Here is a 6,000-nt window from a genome sequence, read left to right on the forward strand (position 1 = left end):
TGACTCCAGCAAACAGGGACCAGGTACCTTTGTTTTAATGTCAGCAAGGAGACGAGCATGGGAGCTGTGGCAGAGCCATGCTGCTTCCAACTGTGCCCGCACCACTGCCCCTTCTCCCTGCCATCCCCTCACCTCCCCTGGCTGTAGTTTTCAGCCCATGGAGAGTTGTATTTGGCTCTTCTAGCTTCAAGTTGTGCCCACCCTGTAGCTGGGAAGCAGGGGTGGGGGGGAGGGAAGGAGAAAGGAGAAGTAAAGGCAGGGATGGGGAAGCAGAGGTAGCCTGAACACCATTTCTTGCTCCCCAACCCTGGTGCAGCCCTCTACCAGCTGAAAGTTGAACCAGCATGCAGCAAGGGAAAGGAATGGGAAGAAGTAGCTGCAACACAGGCACAGGCAGAACCCTCCAGCTCCATGTTGCCAGCCTCTACCATAGATGATGCCCAGCAGGGTGGATAAAAATCAATGATTTAAAAAAAAAAATAACAAAAAAAGATTTTTGTAAATTTAAATCGTATTTTTATATTTTATTAAGATCTGTTAAATAAAATAAACATATAAAGATAGTTTTAATTTAAGATATGTCAAAGCTCAAATATATTATCGTGGAATAGGGATTATAACGTCTAATTATATACTAGTTGAGACAATATATTCATGTAAACTTTTTAGAAAAGTGTTATAAATAGGTCATGGACTATATTAGGGGCCCGATCTTATGGGTTTCCCAGAGATTCCTCTATAGATTAGTAAAAATTAAAGAAAACCACTCCACCCAATGCTCAGTACAGAAGATCCCCTTAGCACCTCTGTGATGCTCACTTTCAGTTCTCAAACTACGGATTTGTCTCCACAGATCATAGGAAAACAAGGTTCTTTGGGTCGATATAGTATCTTTTATTAGGCCAACTAAATAATTGAAAAAAATTGTTCTTTGCAAACATTAACACCCTTCTTCAGGCATAGGAAGAGTTTGTTGTCTCCAGAGATAACATCCTTGTTAACAGCAGTACAATAAGATCCAGCATCCCTGGGGTAAGGGGATTGTTGGTTATATAAAAACTCCGGTTATTAGAAATAACCCATTAGGGTTTTCAGATAATGCAGAGCTGGGGGGGGGACGGGGGTTGGGGGGGTCAACACATGCAGTGCCAGCGGCTGCATACAGTGACAACAGTTGCAGGGTGCAGCATGGATTGGTGCTCAGTGCAGGGAGGCATACGCGGAGAAGTGACAGCACAAGCTGCAGTGTTCGAGCTTCCCCCGCCCTCCCAGTTGGTGGAACAGGGGGTGGCGGTAGCCACACGTGGAACAGCGGCAGTGCAGGGTGGTCAGTGGCGGCAGTGGTTGCCATGTGCAACCTTTCCCCCACCCCCTACTCGCATCCAGCTGGCTGGCCAGAAATTCCAGTTAGTAAAGTATTCTGGTTATTTAAATGCCGGATAGAGGAGATTACTGTATATGGAGATGAGAGAGAACCAACTTAATTACCCACCCACCAGCCTTGTTGTCTCTCTGAAAGTTTGTGTACATTCGGTCAAGCCCTTATCTTTCTCTAAAAGTGCAAAGCTTCAAGAAATTAAATGAATAAAGGATATTAAACAACAAGAACACACTTTCCGCAGAAAACAATGATTAAATTGAGGCTTCCCGACTGCCGATTTAAATCATGATTTACACCCTGATACCCAGTTCCGTAACTTTCCCATTTTTTACCCACTCACACCTGTACAGACATTTTCATACAAGTGATCTGAGGAACTGTGGCCACATGATACAGTTTCAAAAGTCTTACTGAAGTTATATCCCTATTAGGCTGGTTATTCTGCCAAAGGAAGAAATCAGATAGGTTTGTCAAAAAGAGATCATGGTGACCCAGTGTTCCTCATTTTTATCACCTTATTGTATTTTAGGTATTTGCAAACCAATTATTCCAACAATTGTTCTAAAACTTATTTAAAAACATTGAAAACCCCTGAAATAGCTTATTAAGGTTGGATCTGTTCCTGCTTTGAGCAGTGGGTTGGGCTAGATTTGGCCCCCTGAGGTCCCTTCCAGCCACTACATATTACCATCTCATCTGATCCAAGCACGAGTGGCAGAGCATATGTTTTTGCCTCTGAAAATATGCATGTGCATGTGTGAGCAAATGTGTGTTCAATGTGTGCATGTCCATCCAATGCTAGTGCATGCCTCAGAGAATAATCAGACTGTCGCCAGACTGAATAAAGTCCAATTCTAAGGGTGCACTGGTTAGAGGTTTAAATCCAAGTATCAAACTCAAATATTTCAAAGTCATAATTCAGACTCTGCCTGTTGAACAGACAAAACACCCAACAGCTTTATGACTTCAAACTGTTCGAGGCTTCATTTTACAGCTATGCGTGAAAGAAGACTAAATGCTTGCACACAACTCTTCCTAGACTACACTGTGGAAGAGAGGGAGTTGGCCATGCTAGTCCCAAGCCAGGCAGAAGACAGGGTAGCTGTGCACCTCACAGACTAATAAACTGAGGTCCAAACAGAATCAAAGAATCATAGGAAACAAGGGCTAGAAGGGACCTCAGGAGGCCAAATCTAGCCCAACCCACTGCTCAAAGCAGGACCAGATCCAAAAAGAAAGCAGGACCAGATCCAAAAAGATCATCCCAGCTCAGCTTTGTCTGCCCCAGGGTTAAAAACCAGTAGATGTTCAGTGTGCCCTTACTGTATTCCACCAGTGTGCAAGTCCAGTGTGTTCTCCCAGTGTGTGCGTGCCCCTCATTGCGTGTATGTGTCCCCAGTGCGTGGCCCTCCCAGCGGATCCGTCCCGGGTGGGGGTGTCCCTTGTGTGTGTCCAGCCACGCAGGCGCAGGGCGGAGCGGGGCCGACCAGCCCGGCCGGGGCCGCAGTCCCAGGGCAGAGCCCAAAGTCGGGAGCTCAGAGCCGCCCCCCTCCCCTCTCGCGCTCACCTGGCCTCGACGACCGCCCACTCCCGCTCGGCTCCGGCTTCCAACTACGAAAGCTAGCCACCACCGCCACCCTAGAGTCCGCGCCGATTGGCTGCCGCCCCGCCCCGCACTCATTGGTGAGGAAGAGTGACGAGACAGGAGCCCGCCTCCGAGGAATTGAGGCTCCCATTGGCCCTTTCGCGCTGTCAGTCAAAACAGCTTCCTAGTGAGCCAGTTGGGGCGGGACTTCGGGGCGGCTCCCGGAACACTGGTTCGAATCCCCACTCTGGGCCCTGGGTGCTCGCTGGGCTCGTCGCCCCTCAGCAACGCGGGCTCCGAGCTTGCACTCCCACTTCGGCTAAGCCCAGGCAGGGCAGGGGGCTGGGACGCAGGGGTGCGCCCCTCCGGCATGGCCCTGCCTGGGGAGATACATACAGTTCCAGGAGGCTGCTCCTTTAAATGCATATTACATGTTGCGTTCCAACGTACACAGGAGCCGACCACACGTGAGCTGTCACAATGCAACAGGGACGCGCATCTGCGTTCCTGACGTCACGTCTCCGCGCCCAGTGCAGCGGTCACAGAGCAGCAGTCCCTCGTGTCCCCGCCAGTGTGAGGAAACCTACGGAGCAAAAACCGGCAGAACTGGCTGCCCCGCACTGGGCACCGCGGAGCCCTGACTGAAAACTCTGCGGTTAGATGGTGACTCGTGTTTGCAGTTGCAACACCCCTGAAAGGCTCTTATGGCGTAACAGGTTCCCCTGGCTACCACCCAGGGCTCTGTGTTGTTTTGGGGTTTCACTAGTTAGAAACCCAGAGACCACTGAGAGTAAACACCTTACACACTCTCCTTCTCTCTTCCCCCTCCTCCCGCCCAGATACATGAACAGTGCTCCTCCACTGCAAGAACACATGGACACACACATTACATGAGCAGTCTGCTAGTAAGACCATTTGTTACCGCAGAAGGACCTAGGTAGCAAACACTGATCCATTGCACCCCCACTGCACAGTGTGTGTGAGGCTACTGCTTGGCTTTGCATTCACTAAATAAATACTTACACAAACAGTGCTCCTTCGCTGCAAAGATCCACTGTCCATAGTTAAAATGTTCAGTTCAGGGATCTTTAGGGGAGGAGCAACGTCCTTGCCCAGGGGCAGCTGAGTACATTCCTAATGTCACAGATAGTTTTTTCTACAGGAACTGCATGCACATGGCCACTGAGGAGGCTATCACATAGCTCCGCAATTAGGCGAACTGACTGCCACAGTTAGTAAAGGGGTGTGGGCGTGTGCATGTTAGAAATATTATTAAAAATGCATTATCAATAGCAGATTTAGAAAAACACAGCTGCTTAGCTCTCCTTGTCTCCTTGGTGAGAGAAGGGGGGTTTGAAAATTGAAGGGAAAAAAACTACTAAGGGCTCTTTGTACTAAGGTATCACTCTCTCTTTGTTCTGCAAATTTACTATCTCTTTGTTACACTAAATCACACTTTCTTTCATGACTCCCACATTTCTTAGGCTAAGATAAAAGTAATTGCCATCTTAGCCTTGGGGTTGAACCTTGAATAACCTCGGGTCCCTTCTAAGCACGCGCAATAAGCTAATACATATTAAGCCTATCCGCTCCGCATACTTAAGTAGTTAATTATAATACACATGCGATGTATGATGTGATGTATTCACATGCATGTTTGTATGAACCGGAAATGAGTTGTAAGAGTTCCTGCTTCTCTACATGTGTTCAGGAGAGAGGAGATAAAAGCCTACTGATGGGTGTTCTCCGCGGGCAGAGCGTTTGATCTTTTGTCTCTCTCTCTGACCCTATTTGCAAATATATACCCTTTTGTAACACCAACAATGTGTGCCTGAAGGATCATTAATATTCATTGAGCCTCCAAAGAAACGAACCGAGAGAGTTTTTTTTACTTCATGCATGTCCTTTACTGGTGACCCTCTGAGCTTTCTATTATAGTTTCATAGTTTCTAGGGTCAGAAGGGACCTGAGTAGATCATCTAGTTCGACCCCCTGCCATGGCAGGAAGGACTACTGGGGTCAAACAACCCCAGCAAGGTGTGCATCTAACCTCTTAAAGACCCTCAGGATAGGAGCCAGCACCACTTCTCTTGGAAGTTGGTTCCAGATCCTAGCCACCCTGACCGTGAAGTAGTGCCTCCTGATATCTAGCCTAAATCTACCCTCTGCCAGCTTGTGACCGTTATTCCTGGTCACTCCTGGCAGTGCTTGGGGGAACAGGGACTTCCCCAGTGCCTGCTGGTCCCCCCTGACTAGTTTGTAGCAGGCCACTAGATCCCCCTTCAGCCTTCTCTTTTGGAGGCTGAACAGGTTCAGGTCCCATAGCTTCTCCTCATAAGGCCTGCCCTTCTGCCCCCTGATCATGCGGGTGGCCCTCCTCTGGACCCTCTCCATGTTGTCCACATCCCTCTTCAAGTGTGGCGCCCACAACTGGATGCAGTACTCCAGCTGCAGCCTGACCAGTGCCGCATAGAGGGGGAGGATCACCTCCTTGGACCTTCTTGAGATGCATCTGTGGATGCATGACAAGATACAGTTGGCCTTCCTGACTGCATCCCCACACTGCCGGCCCATGTTCATCTTGGAGTAATGATGACTCCAAGATCCTTTTCCGCCTCTGTATTGACAAGAAGGGAGTTCCTCAGCCTGTAGGTAAGGTGCCAGTTGTTCCTCCCCAAGTGCATCACTTTGCACTTGTCGGTGTTGAATCCCATCCTATTCTCATCCGCCCACCCCTGTAACCTGTCTAGGTCCGACTGGAGCCTATTCCTCACTTCCAGCGTGCCCACATTCCCCCACATCTTAGTGTCATCAGCAGATTGAACAGGGTGCTTTTTACCCCCTCGTCCAAGTCACTGATGAAGATGTTGAACAGCGCGGGCCCGAGGACCAGGCCCTGCAGAACCCCACTGCCCACATCCCTCCAGGCCGAAAATGACCCATCCACTACCACTCTCTGGGTGTGGCCCTCCAGCCAGTTGACGACCCAGTTGACTGTGTCGGTGTCGACACCACAGTCCCCCAGTTTCTTAAT

General features: G+C 49.1%; 1 protein-coding gene across 4 annotated transcripts in view; it reads right to left on the reverse strand.

The window, feature by feature from the left end:
* PACSIN2 (protein kinase C and casein kinase substrate in neurons 2) overlaps nt 1-3,093 on the reverse strand; it is a 99,793-nt gene extending 96,700 nt beyond the window's left edge. Inside the window, exon 1 of one of the 4 annotated variants that reach the window (XM_090043725.1) lies at nt 2,949-3,093. The gene's annotated coding sequence lies outside the window, so the exon portion shown is untranslated. Of the gene's footprint in view, nt 1-2,704; nt 2,832-2,948 lie in introns of those variants that run through there. The other 3 variants (XM_090043722.1, XM_090043723.1, XM_090043724.1) reach the window with 3 other exon arrangements.
* Nucleotides 3,094-6,000: the final 2,907 nt, after the last annotated feature.

Source organism: Crocodylus siamensis, chromosome 4 (genome assembly GCF_052110815.1).
Source record: "Crocodylus siamensis isolate JL-2025a chromosome 4, ASM5211081v1, whole genome shotgun sequence".
Classification (NCBI taxonomy): Eukaryota; Metazoa; Chordata; order Crocodylia; family Crocodylidae; genus Crocodylus; species Crocodylus siamensis.